Here is a 13,766-nt window from a genome sequence, read left to right as displayed (position 1 = left end):
CATCTCTTAGACTAGGCCTTAATGCCCTCTTAAGTCATACATTTCCTAAGGACTGATTGCTTCTACAAATCCCACAGATGCTAAATCAGGTCTGCTTTACTCAAGTTTTTACCCAGCTACCTGGGACTGTTTTATATCTGCTGCATTATGTGATTTTTATGCTGTTTTATTATTTGTTACATAAACTTTTGATTGAAGGAATACGTCTTATTCCTGGAGTGGAAAGCCAATAAGGCTGGTGGCTCCTGCATCCAGCAGAGCATTTTTGTAGTTCTGTAGAGGCTGCAAAGGAAATTGTGTCTCTTGTCCAAGAAAGTTTGCCCTTACCATAGGCAACTCAATCATCCCTCTGGGAACACACTGGGAAAGCACTCTTCACTCTCCAGCATTATTTTGATGTGGATGTGATCAAGAGCAAAAGAACAAAATTAAATAAAAATTTTTAAATATTTCTTTTCTCAGGCTGTCTTGTTAGGTTTTTCTGGTATTTTCTGCATATAGTTAATGCGGAAGTAATGGCAAGTGAAATTCCTTGGTGACAATTTGGTGCTTTCATCTGGAGCCAAGACGTTACAGAGGAGAAGACAACTCTTTAAAGTCTCACTTAAGTTCAATTCAAGATTTATACAAGTTTTGGATTAATTTAGAATCCAGATAATCCAGATCTGAAAACACTCAGTCTTTGCTGAATTTGAATTTTTTCTTTGGAATCCAGATTAGTGACAATTACTTGTCCTGATAAAAAGAAAAATAAAAAGAAAGAATGAAAGAATGAAAGAAAGAAAGAAAGAAAGAAAGAAAGAGCCTGATATAAAGTACCTCAGAACGACAAAGCATTTAAAACCCAATTTGGCATTTTACCATGTGAAATTATGTCCCAGAAGGTAGTGATGCCATGTGGGATAAGAGTGTTCTGTCTGTTTTTCTGTCTGATAGGGCCAAAGCTACCTCTTACCTGCTTTCCAGTTGCTTGCTCTGCTTTGTTTCTCCTTCTTTGACGGGTAGATTTTTAATGCTGATTATTTACTTGTTGATTCTGTTTTGTTCTAATTGTTCTTTTTGTCACCTCAAAACCCTATGACATGCAGGGTTAGCAAAGGAGGCAGAGGGAGATTCTTTGTCTCTGAAACCATGGGCACAATGAGAAAACAGTACCCAACTGGAAACAGCTACCTCATCTCTTTTCTTTACTGAAATGCTTTATTCTGTGAGAGCATATAAAAAAGTAGAGTGCCACAAGTTTCGTGAATAAGTTCTCACAGAAAGTGTAAACAATTAGGAAAATTGCTCCTCCACTCATATTTGTTTTCTTTTTCTGTCTGAGGGGTAGCCTTAAGCCTATGTGAATTACCGTGACAGGGAGGGCCTGCCAAGCTCTCTTTCTGAATTGTACTAAAATGTCTCTGGAATCTGCTCTGTGTGAGGAAAGCACAGACAGTACCTTTCCTCCAGCTCTCACAAATTAATTTGGTAAGTAAAATATATGACCACAAAAGGGAAGAAAAAAAGGAAAAAGGGATGCAGCCATCAGTCAGACTAATTTAAAGAATGGACACACACCGAAGAGTCCATGGTCATCCACAAATTATATAATATTTTAAAAAGTTTGCTTCACTAAATATTTATGACAGAACATAATACTTGTGGTATGCTGCCCAAAGAATGCATATGTTAAAAAAATGTACCAAATAATAGGAAATTTGTGGCCATTTATCTCATAAATCTGTTTCCTGTTTTAGACTCAGTGGGTCAGAAACTCACTGCTGTAAAGTACACAGATCCATTGACTTCTAATTTATAACAACTGAAAGGAGGGTCTAGCAAGAGTCTAAGCAGGGTTTGAAGGCCTTACTTCTGTCTACAGTGGTTTTCATCTTTCCATACAGGGCAAATAACAAAACTGTATCTGAAATAGGGAATGACTTGTGCTTGTGGGCATGGGGTTGTCCTAAGCCAATTTACCCCCTCATACATGTATGCTCTGGAAGGGCTGTTTTTAAAGGGTTTGGGGGTTTTTTTGTTGGGTGTTTTTTTTCTGAAGCAGAGGCGAGAAATAATTTTGTAGATTATAGCGGTGTTTCCAGATACAGCAGTCCCTGCTTTAGCCTTAGGTGGGGGAGTTTTCCATTTCCCTTTCAGCTTATATTAAATTACTTTGCTTTCTTGTCATAGGCATAATCCTTTGATGAGGAAACCTTGATGGCATTTCAGAAGAGGAAGAAAGGCCGCCTCTGCAGAGTCACCAGAGACTGGCTATTACTAATTGATTCTGCACGGAGAGCACGCAGTGGTGACAGCCATCAGTCTGAAAGTGTGGGACAAAGAGTTTTTCACCTTCTTTGAAGTGCTGTGTGCAGGAGCTCTTGGAAATGTAAAAGGTTTCTCTTTGCCTGCTGTGGTCTTCTGTGCCACAGGTCGTGTCAGGATGATTTGTTCTGTGTGTGCTGGGAAGGATAAGGACAGAGGGATGACCTAGGGGAGACAACCTTTGAGTGTAGCACTAAACTCACTCCTGAGGTGAAGGGGAACTCGTGAGGCTGCCCTATCCTAAGATTTTTCTCAGTTTTAGAGCAGTCCATGCAATGGCCTTGAGATGCCCCAGTCTAAGGCTTTGATTTCACTTAGAAATCTGTCCAGCGGAACAATTAGCTGCAAGTGCAAAGTCATCATTTGTCTTGCCTGCTGCTGATAGGTGAGATTCCCAATGGGAGTGGAGATGTGCTCTTGCTAATTCAGTCTGTGTCCCAGGCTCAGGCAGTGAAGAGGTGGTGGGAGAAGAGTGATTTCTGGCACAGTGAAGAGCACAGGTATGGAGGAGGTGAGCCCACCAGCATGGCTCCTGGGGAAGGTGCTCCCCAGAGCCAGCAGCCTCCAAGCAGCCAGTGCACTGTAGAGGTTGCCCCAGATGTCAGTAAATGTAAGCCAGACTCCATCCTGCTCTCCAAACCAACTCCAACTCTCTCTGCTGGCACTTGTGAGTGGGTTCTCAGCTGTCCTTTTCTGCAGCTGTGACAGGAAAGGTTTCCCCAGTCTGGTACAAAGTATGCAGGGTCCTTTTGGTCTGCTCCTGTGCTCTTTGTCTTGTAAAGTGGAGGGAAGAAATTTCTTTTTTTTTTTACAAGGCAATGAAATCATCCTTCTCTGGGAAAAATATTGCCAGCCTGTCTGCTGCAGCCTAGTGCAGTACAGCAGCAGTTTACGGGCAGTACTGTTGCAGGACAGGCACTGTCCATGGCAGCAGATGAAGCCTACACAAAGCTGTATTCCAGCTTTCCTACTCCTCCCTGGGTGACCCAGACATGCACCCCCAGTGCTGCCCACACAGGGGTGCAGAAGGCTGTGGAGGGATGAGCATCTTTCTGCTCCAGTGGGCCTGTTTGCTGGTGTAATCCAGCGTGCTGTGGCAGCCCTTTGCTGGGCTAGCAGAGAAAACAAATACTTTTCAGAAATTGCTGCTGATCCAAGAGATGAAACTGAGAAGCTGATAACAGTGAGTGGCTATGAAAGGCGCACGATGGTAACGCGGTACCTTGGCAGCCTCCTCTCAAAGGAAAACAGGACATTCCTGGCACACCAGGTAACTTTTTACTCCAGAGTTACTGCCACAAAAGGCTGATTAACTTCTAAAACACACACAGAACCCCCAGCCCACATTGTGAGGACCAGATAGCAAAAAATTCAGATATCCTGTACAAGTTAACAGGGGCTCCTGTAAGTATGAAGAGTGATATGTTTAATGGGGTCTGACCTTCAGCTTTGGGGTTGCATTTGTTCATTGTACATTAATTATTTCATATAGTTAATCTTGAATGGAACTATAAATGCCATACTTGTCTTCATACGACCTAAACATATATTTAGAGAGAAATGTCATTGAATGTTGGGAAACTTTTATGAAATGGGAATGAAATTATGCTTGAAAATGGAGTTTGTGAGGAAGAAATAACTGATTGGACTTAACAGTCTTGCATGATTTCAAAATCTAGATTTGAGCCTGTATATAAAAAACATTTGTCTTGGACTCATTTCAAGTGGATTTTTTTCCCTATGAATGCCATGATTTAGAAGTTCTTTCCCAATCAGTAAACTTGAAATTAACCACAGCACTCACATCTCAGAGTTTCAGAGTTCAACTGAAAGGTGTTTTCAACAGCAGTATTTAAAATTATCCTGGTTTGGTGATTGCCTCTTCTGAGCTTTATTAAGAAAAGCACAGGCTGTGGTAGCTGTGTCATGGATGGAGCAGGTCAACACCCAAGGTTTTCAATGAATTTTTATGTTTTGTGGTTTGATCTTCTGAAAATAAGTGTGACAAGTGAGTTAGTAAATAAACTTAGCAAGACTGAAAATTAATTGTTATTTTTATTCCTATTAGTATTTTCATTCAACAACACCAAAAGATCCAATCATTTACGCAGCTCTAATTCTGATGATGTGAGATTTCTTTTACAGACGTGTTTGCTTTTTATTTATTTATGTTAGAAAAAAAACTAACATGCCTTGCCTGAAAGGGAAAATATTTGGATTGGAATTGAACTTCTCTGCTACTCTGTAGGCATGAGAGTTGCCTCTGTGGGTAGGCTCTGCAGCCAGATGGCATTCAATGCACTCTAAAGCCAGGGCTTTTCCAGAGACTCCCACTGAAAAAAGGGAAGCTGTTGTACAACAACTTATCAAGTGAAGATCCACAAGTATTAAGGAATTGTATTTTCACTGTGTGTTAAACTTCGCTTGACTATAGAAACTTGACTATAGTTTACTTGACTATTTTAGTTTCTGAAATATTTAGGATTTTTTCTAAAACAACAGTTTTGGAAAGGTATCATTTTTTTCTTACAAGCTGCAGGGGAAATCTTCCAACATTCTGTTTGAATTATTTGCAGTTAAGTAGGATAAGACAACATGATGTTTTTAATAAACCCATAAAATATGTTACTAGTAAAGATGGATATCTCAGGAGTAAAATGTAAAAGTTGGCAAGTGTAAAGATCTGTCTCACCTAATCAAGTGTAATTTTACACAATACATTTCACTTCCTTAATTTTTCCACTATGGAAAGCACTTACTTTCTAATGTAAATGAGGATGCATTTTATATTGCTACCTCCGTCTAGTCAAGTGTGTTTGACTTACGTTTCTGAAAATAACCCCACTTCAAAAATTCAGTAGTAATTTTTGAGAGTGGCTTAAAGCTCCAAAGTCTTTTCAGAGCACCTGCAACCAGTAAACTGGGTTTGCCTTTTGAGTTTCATCTATTATAGCAGTTATACATGATGATATCATTACACCTGGTTTCTCCATGGTGTCAAGAAAAGAAGTCTCTCTGACTCTCTGACAAAGGGAGCCTTTGCCTTTTGGAGCTTGCAGACTCCCAGGAATTGATTACCTTTCCATAGTGGAGGGGTGAGTGAACAGTGCCATGCTCCAGGAAGGTAGCATTCAACCTCCTGTCTTGTGCTGAGCTTCCTGGTCCAGCCTGTCCCATGCAAACACAAGAGATGGCATCCCACCAAATCCTCTGATGTGTTTGGATGTGTGTGTCAGGCAGGCTGGGGAGCAATGAGGAACCCACCGCCTCACCTGGCAACGTGGGAGCTGTCATGGAGCAGAGGGCTGGGATGGCCAATACCTTGGAGATCTGCTTTTTTTCTCCTCAGCTCCACTCATTCTACGTCTTTGTGGTTTTTTTTTTTTTTTTTTTTTGTAATCTCCTGGGAAAATAGGCAGAGGGAAGAAGGCTGATAAAACACCCCCTTAAAAACAACCTGTATTTCATGCTGATTTTATTGCTGTTGGGGGCTTTGACATAAGGGATATGTCATTCTCTGTCTTTTTCTGCAGGAGATATGAACAAACCATTGACAAAACTTTTAAAAATATTATTATTGGCCTAATTTTATGAAGGATTATGTTGCTATGGCATGCTTCCTTGTGCTCCCTCTGGAAAATTGGGAAGAAATCAGTATTTGTGAGTGTTTTAGCTGGAAATAGAGCATAAGATACTGCCTGTGACATGAAAATTGTCCCTCTTGGGACTCCAGACATCTTTGCCTTTACTTGAATCTATAAAGCATGGCAAAGCCTGGAAAACCACTGATGTAGCTCCTGGTTTGGGAAACAGGAGTGGCTGGTAGTTGTTTTTTTAGAATGGGAGAACTTCTATTTTCACCCCTAGCAGCTGAGTCCCTTAGTATGTCCACCTGCAGCAGCCTACAAAGGGATTACAGAGGGGGAGATACTGAAGCTGGGGCTCTGGCCTTCATTGCTTTGACTGAAACATACTCTGTTGCTTCCCAAAGTCCAGTCTGGGCCTGGCTCCATCTTCTTCCACTTCTGACTCACTGATTTAATTCACACAGGCTTTTGGCTCCCCAACAAACGCCTGCTGATATTAATAAAAATCCCCCACTTTATTCAAAGGGACTTTGTGTCAGTCTCCTGAGATACATGGACTAAAATGATTCCTGATGCCTTTAGGAGAAAGTGTGTTGGAGGGAAAGATTTTTCCATCCCACTTGCCTAGCCTTGGCAGCTTCATTTTCTGTGGTGCTCAAAAAAGAGCCTTTGGACATATTTTTTTGTCTCCATTAGAAACATTTTTGCCATCTTGGAGACATCACCTTTTTTATATCCTGGTGGAATGCACAGAGAACTTCTGTCAAGTCATGTGTAATAATTTGTATTTGATTATGAGCAGCAGTTTGTTTGAAAATGGAACCCAATCTCATAGTGCAGAAGTTTTCACTAAGCAATTATCAAAACCCAAAGTTGTAGATAAATTCACAGTAAGTAAGCTTTCTTGAACATTAATTGTCAAGATAATACCATAGCATTATTTAAATGATACTGGCTGGACTGTAACATATGTTTCCTCTCCTGAGATATTAATCACCAAAACACCACAGGAAAAAATCTGGCATATTTTTTGTGCTGTATCAACTAATTTAAACTGACTTTCTTAACACTGTTTGTTGTTAAGGATTTCTAAATGGTCACTACCTGCTCTCTCATTCTTTGCACATACTTTTGAAACCATTTGAAAAAAACCCTGGAGGTGTGTGCCCAAAGCCTCGTTTGTAAATGTAATTGATGGTGAAATAACACAGAATGGCAAGTTTCACCCTAGATTTTTTGGTAAAGCAAGAAAAATACAAAGACCAGGCTAATTTGCAGATCTGAGCACTTAAACCTCCTTAATGCTGTACAAGTTCTTCTTTACCCAAATCTCAACTGACATGCTTTTGATTTCTACCTGTAGGGTACCAACAGTTTCTTAGGGTAAAAAGTAGCAAGTCAGTTCTGTTCTAGTCACTTCCACAAAGCCAGAGGCATTTGTACCTGTGAATGGAGGGGAAAGACTGAACTAGAGTTAAGAATCTGGGAATGGAGTCAACTGCGCTGACAAAGAATTTATAAGTTCTGTAGTGAGCTTCAGCCCAGTAATTACACCGGCTCGTTGCTCCCTTGTAAAACCTCAAAGAGCAGAACTCCCGAGCTCTGTCACTCTCCCTCCCACATCTCTTCTGCGTAAAGCAATAATCCTTTTGCAGAACTGATTTTAGGAGGATGACAGGATGACCTTGCTCCTCTTCTTTCTGCTATCTGACACAGGCATGTGGGGTCTCTGTCTGCAATAAACTGTGGGAAATTGCTCCTGTCAGACCCCAGCTGACATTTCTGGGGAGTGGGTTCCTGCCCCATGTCTCCCTGACATTTGTTTTATTTGGGGATCCCCAAAAGACACTCAGTGGTGTCTGAGAGGGGTTTACCTCTGCTGGCTCTGAGCTGTGACTGCTGGCTGACGGGTTCAGTGGGACTCAGCATGGCACAGATGAAGCTCCCTCCAGGAGCCCCTCAGAGCAGCCACCCATGGTTGCTGGCCCTGTGCTGGGTCTGCCCCTTTCTGGAGACAATCTCCAGGTGGGGACAGGAGGGAAGTGGAAGAGCACTAGGACCGCATCCTTCTCCTTTGGCATGGAATGGTGTTTTGTAATCTCAGATCTCCAGCTGCTCCTCAGCTCCCTTCCAGATGCAGGCCTCTGTCCCTTGTGGCCCATAGGGAGGGATGATCTGGTGACAGCAGCCACAATGAACCAGCACAGACCTTGAGCCCCAGCCCAGCCTCGCACTGCCTCTGCCCAGTGGGCTGGTATTGCTCCCACTGATCTCAGCTACTGAAAATCCTCATTCTCTTTTAGCAGCCACAAAAAAAATGCAGAAAGCATTCACAAATTGCCCATCTCTTGCCCATTGTCATGCCTTTGTTTTTGCAAAGCACAAAGCCAAACCAAGGCTGTTGAAACTGCTCATTAGATCCGTCTGTGCCACATTGCAAGGCAGCTGCAGTGCTCGTGGTGAAGTGATTAAGTGGCTTTTGGAGCTTGGTAATGGAATGCAGATACTTGGACCTCCAGGTTATTTGTTCAAGTAGTCTTGGTCAGTGGTAACCAGAAGTTAGTGATTAACAGACATTATTGTCCACTTAAAACAAATAGACAGTCACAGCTCTATTCCCAATAATTCAGCAGTCTCATCTAAGAAGCTCACTTATTCAAGCAAGTGGTACTCTTGTGCCTCTCTCAGTAGAGCCTGAAGATATCTGGGGCTGTGTGTTATTTATTTGTTTGTTTACTGTTTTGGTTGTGCCATGGAGCACAACCATATGTTCATACATATTTCTGGGGAGTATTCCCCAGAAATATGTATGAACTTAAAAAGGCTGTGCAGAATGGAGCTGAGTTTTGTTTTTAAATGAATGCAACAAATCACATCCAAAATGTCTATTGTTTGGTTTTAGGCCCCATTTGTTATTAGACTTTTCACCAAGGAGTGTCCTCCAGCAGTCTGTGGCAAGCAAAGCTGCTGAAGTGGGGAATGGGCTGTTGATCTGCCTTTCCAGGTTTGGCCCACAAAAACCTTCCAGGAGGTAAAGAAGGGGTGAGTCCTAAATTGGGAAAAGGGATTTTGTGGGACTGGTAGTAAAGTGCTTCCAGTGCTTGGATGTCCCACACCACAGTGGGAGGAGAGGATACAGAAGCAGGGGTGGGCTTGGCCTCAGCACAGGGACCACACCAGGGTCTTGGGCTTATGCAGGCTTAGGGCTGGGAGTCAGAGGAAGAGGCTGGCTGTAGAAACAAGTGGCGGGTTTGTGATTTAGAATGACCTTAAGGTCAGCCTGCTCTAAATGTGCCCCATGTCTTTCAGTACCTAAGAATTTTTGAAAAATCTGAGCACTATTAATTTCCTCACTGAGTTTGCTATGCAAAGGATTGGTAGATGCTTGAGAGTTATCAAAAGGCACCAGTGCTAAGGGGTCCATTTCTAGGCTGACTTCACTCAAATACAAGTCTTTCAGCCACAGATAAAGTCCCTGTGGGCTGATCTAGGCTGATAGAGCAATGCTGAGCTTTACTTTTTATGCAGATAAACAGAGACTGGCAGGTTTAAAGCAGTCAGTGCCACACTTTTAATCAATACAAAATTTATTCAAAAGCTTTAGAATGAGGAAAATAATAAAATAAGCATTAACAATTTTATTCTAGGTGTTTAAGATGCCATTCTCTTTCAATCAGCTATGTCTGGGATATTGTGTTCGATTGTAGGACCCACTCCACCTCAAATATATTGAAATGCTACCCAGAGCTCAGGAAACAGTATTGCAATTAATCACAAGGAGGAGAGATAAGACAACTATAGACAGAGAAGTGAAAATAATAAAAAAGGACAAACTTTATGGACAGAGGAAAAGGATTTAATCTGTGAGAAGGGAAATTAATAATCAAACATTTTAGGCTGAGCAGCAGAATATCACAGAAAAGCCTTTAAGAGCAAAAGTGTTGTAAGGAATAAAGTTTGACTCAAACAAAACTGCAGATTTTTGTAGCTCTTTCTCCTGTTTATTCATTGATTTGCATCAACATCCAACACAGTAATAACAGGATCTTCTTCTTATCTTGAAAGTCAGAGATGAAATAGGGATGGATTTTCAAACTTGAAGCCTGTCAAACAGACTAGTGGAATGTGCCCTTATACAATCTGAATTTCATGGGCCTCTAATAAGCTAACAGGAGCATAGGTACAAATCTGAGACAAGGTAAATCTTGCACTGGAAAACCACACATCAATGTGTTTCAACAGCTGATGAATACAAAATGTAACAATCTGGAATCCAGGTGTTAGGAGCAAGATGAGAGGGATGAGTGATTGGCTCTGTGCATTTGGTTGTTTGGGAATCTCAGTCTGTATTCACCAGAGATGGTCCTAGGCTGAGATCAACAATCTAATTTCACTTGTCTTGGCATCAGTCTGGAAGGAAGTACGGTCCCTAATGGAAAGACCACTGCTTTATTTAGTAAGCCGTGTAATCCTCTTGTGTAACATGAGCAACAATATCACATTACATACACTGTAACTAACAAATTACCAAGATTGATATTGTAAATCCATAGAGAGAAGGACAATTTACTACCCCCCTGTAAAGCATTTGTATAATCCAAGCTACAATTCCTAGCACAGAAGCAGAAAATAACATCATTAGGCAATTATTGCAAACATTGTTTTCATTTCTGCAGAGGTTATTCTTTTTTAACCCAGTTTTTCTGTCACAATTTAGCCAAACACCACTAATATATGCAGACAGTCTCTCAGGAAAACTGAAGTGTTAACTTGCTATACAGCTGCTAGGAAGAAAAAAACTTTGTGATTTCCAATATATGATTTAATCTTAGCATACACATATATTAAACGAGCAATAATGCCTCACAGCCTAGAAGAGTGATGAACAAAGCCAAGTATATTTTCTGTTCTGTATTAAAAAGAGATGTATCTCTGACTCATAGGGTAGAAAGATGATTCAAGTTTTATATTTTTCCTATTTGTAGGGTAGAAACAGATGTTATTACAACAGTGGTTGGGAAGATACACTCAAGCAGGTGATTGAGCTGGGCCCAAAATCAAGATCAAACCAGAATACACTGTGGGTAAGAGAAGAAACATTATCACCAGAACCAGATCTTTTAAACAGAGGTGTGTGCAAGTGTGTGGGCAGTTTCACAGCCCTTGGGCTGCCACAACCCAGCCCTTAACTATGTCACCTACCAGCAGTGTTTGCAACAAGAAAATGTGGGCTGTTGAGTAGGAATCAACCCAAGCCATCACATTGCTGCATTTGCCTCCTCAATTCCTTTCTTTCTTCCCACTCACAGGCATCAAAGTAGGTCTCTGTACATTCAGAGCCAAAACATCCCAGAGCTGAGCACTGCAAAAATAGATTAGGGTGTTGGACAGTTAAAGGCATACATGGGTTAACAGGACCATAGGAGCCTTGCCTGGATTGTCCCTTCTGTTTTGGACAAACCTACGCTGAGGTTACTGCCTATGCCCACTCCTTGTCCAGCAGCCCTGGGTGTTGTCAGCCAAAGCAGGTGAAAGGAAAAACAACACTCCATTTCTGAGGAGACAGTGTGTCTTCAGGATAAAAATGTTCAGATTTAATTAAAAGTATTTTCTTATGAAAAACAGTGACCTATCTTGCTTTTTTTCTCAGCAATAATTTTGCAGGTACACTGGTAAGGATAAACTCAGGTGCTATTTAAATTAATATAAAAGTTTTGTATTATGTTTTTATAGTAGATTTAAACAGCTTAAATCAGTAATTTTGTCCATGGTTAAATTCTAATTTTTTCCTTTATCTCTGGCTAAGGGACAGCTCCTCAGCACAGTTCAGTGGTAGCCCTCAAACAGGCCTGTATAGGAGAATGACCTATTTCAGAAGATTGAATGCTGGAGAATAGAAATGTGGCTTTTTTTTCTGACTACTGAACTCAAGCTAATTAACCTACCTCTGTGTGTCTTGTCTCTTTCCCCATCCTTTTTCTTTTAAAATTTTCATTATTTATGTTATGGGATTCTGTCTTGCTATGCATTAATGTGGCACTCAGTTCAATAGTTTCTCACATCTGACAGTAATATGCAGGTAGGACCAAATCCCAATGGTATTGCAGACAAATTCCCAGTGGCATAGAAGGCCTCTGTCTTTGCCCTTCTCCCCCTCCTCTTTGATTTTCAGCTGCTATAAACATCTCTCCTTTACCTACTTCTCAGCATGGAGGCGGTTTCTGTTTTTCTTGCAAGACACATTGTATTTTCTAATCCTCTACTTACTTTTCTGGAATTACTGAAATAAATAAAAGTTTACAAACCTCAAGTGAGACATGTTTAGTATGAAAAAAAAAGAAAAAATTCCTCTTAATAGAAATGTGTAAAAGTTCAGGCAGAAAGTACTGACTTGACAAGTCAGGTCTGTGTGTGAAGGTGCTGTCTAACACCATCCTAGCAACATTGTCACTCCTGTCACTGATAATATAACCAGGGACAAGATCTGCAGAAGTAAGGCACACATTTGCTGGGTCTCTCAGCTTAGGTGGTTTGTCGGCAGCTGTGTGATCCTGTTAAACTGAGAAGCAAAGTACAGTTGTTTTCAAAATTTATTGCCAGTGGCGGTGACAGATGCTTTTTGGAATGACACCCAGTGAGCTGTGAAACTCATATAGTCAAGTACTTGTCCACTTGTCCCTACTTCATGTGCTATGGGAATATGTTTACACTCATGCTGTCTCAATTTTTAATTTTTTTATCCATCTGGATGAGATATTTTACAGATGCAGCATTGCATGCATTGCAGAAGGTGGGAGCTCCCCCTTGTTTTGTCTAGGGAATTCTCCAAGGTTTGTAGGGCACAGTGGATTTAGGTATTAAATTTATTTTGTCAGACACTGAAGAGATAAACATAATGAAGCTGGCATCTCTGTCCTGGATCTTGAGGCAGGCCAAAGTGATCATTTTAACCACACGCAAGCTGAAGCTGAGGATGCAGATACTTCTCCATGGTTTGGTGTGTTTTCCACATCCTCTGTTGGTGGGGCATCCACCTCTTCTGGCTGAAGTCTGTGCCTGAGATGGTTCTGGCTATGTTCACACCTCTTGTGAGAATGGGCAACTGCTCTTATGTACACCTGGGGTTTGTGTGAAGGCACAGGCAGTTGTGGGTGGTGCCTGCAGTGGATCAGCATCCCAATACTCCACATTTTCAGTAGCATTTTCTCTGAATGCTGACAGAGGAAATGTTTTACCTATCATGGTAACCCTTCCCATTTTTCTACTCTACATTCAGAATTATTGTGATTATTATGTCTTACTCCTTAATGCATTAAGAAAAAACAGATTATTTTTCTTTGGACTGAAGAATTAGATCCTGAGGTGTCCCATTACTGTAGACACGTGCGTGTTGCATATTTGCTTGTGCTCAGTATCCTTTTATTATACCGTGTTTCCTTTGAGGTTCTGAAAAACTTTGCAACTTTTCTTCTCTGGTTTTTCTCATTCTATAATGCTTCTGACATTACATTAAAAAGAAAAAAATAACATCATAGGGCAGAGGTAAGTGGAGTTATAGAACAGGGAATGTCAGTACATGAAAAGGTGCGCTCTACCTCAGTGTATTTTGAGTTACTGTAATGACTCTCAAAACAGGGCTTACTTTTCACTTGTGTGACTTGAATAAGGATTGAACTCAGGGACTGTAATACCACAGGGAGAACACAAATTTAGGATAACAGAGGCTGTTTTTCCTGTAAATCTCAGATAACTCCTATTCCAAATCCCTTTTGAGCTGACAGAGATAAAAGGTAGTCCAGGAGCCTAGTGCAGCCTCAGACTTTCCTGTAGACTTCAAGATCTGGGAAAATCATAGAATCTCATTTTACCTTC

General features: G+C 41.0%; 1 long non-coding RNA gene across 1 annotated transcript in view; it reads left to right on the top strand.

Annotated features, from left to right (window-relative positions):
- Window positions 1-4,021, top strand: part of LOC115948359 — a 39,253-nt gene extending 35,232 nt beyond the window's left edge. The window contains exon 4 of the long non-coding RNA XR_004082177.1: window positions 2,173-4,021. This is a non-coding gene — a long non-coding RNA (uncharacterized LOC115948359). The remainder of the gene's footprint in view (window positions 1-2,172) is intronic.
- The last annotated feature ends 9,745 nt before the right edge of the window (window positions 4,022-13,766 follow it).

The sequence above is a fragment of the Geospiza fortis genome, unplaced genomic scaffold (genome assembly GCF_000277835.1).
Source record: "Geospiza fortis unplaced genomic scaffold, GeoFor_1.0 scaffold41, whole genome shotgun sequence".
Lineage (NCBI taxonomy): Eukaryota > Metazoa > Chordata > Aves > Passeriformes > Thraupidae > Geospiza > Geospiza fortis.
The sequence above is the reverse complement of the archived record's forward strand: the minus strand, read 5'-3'. Positions and strand labels throughout refer to the sequence as shown.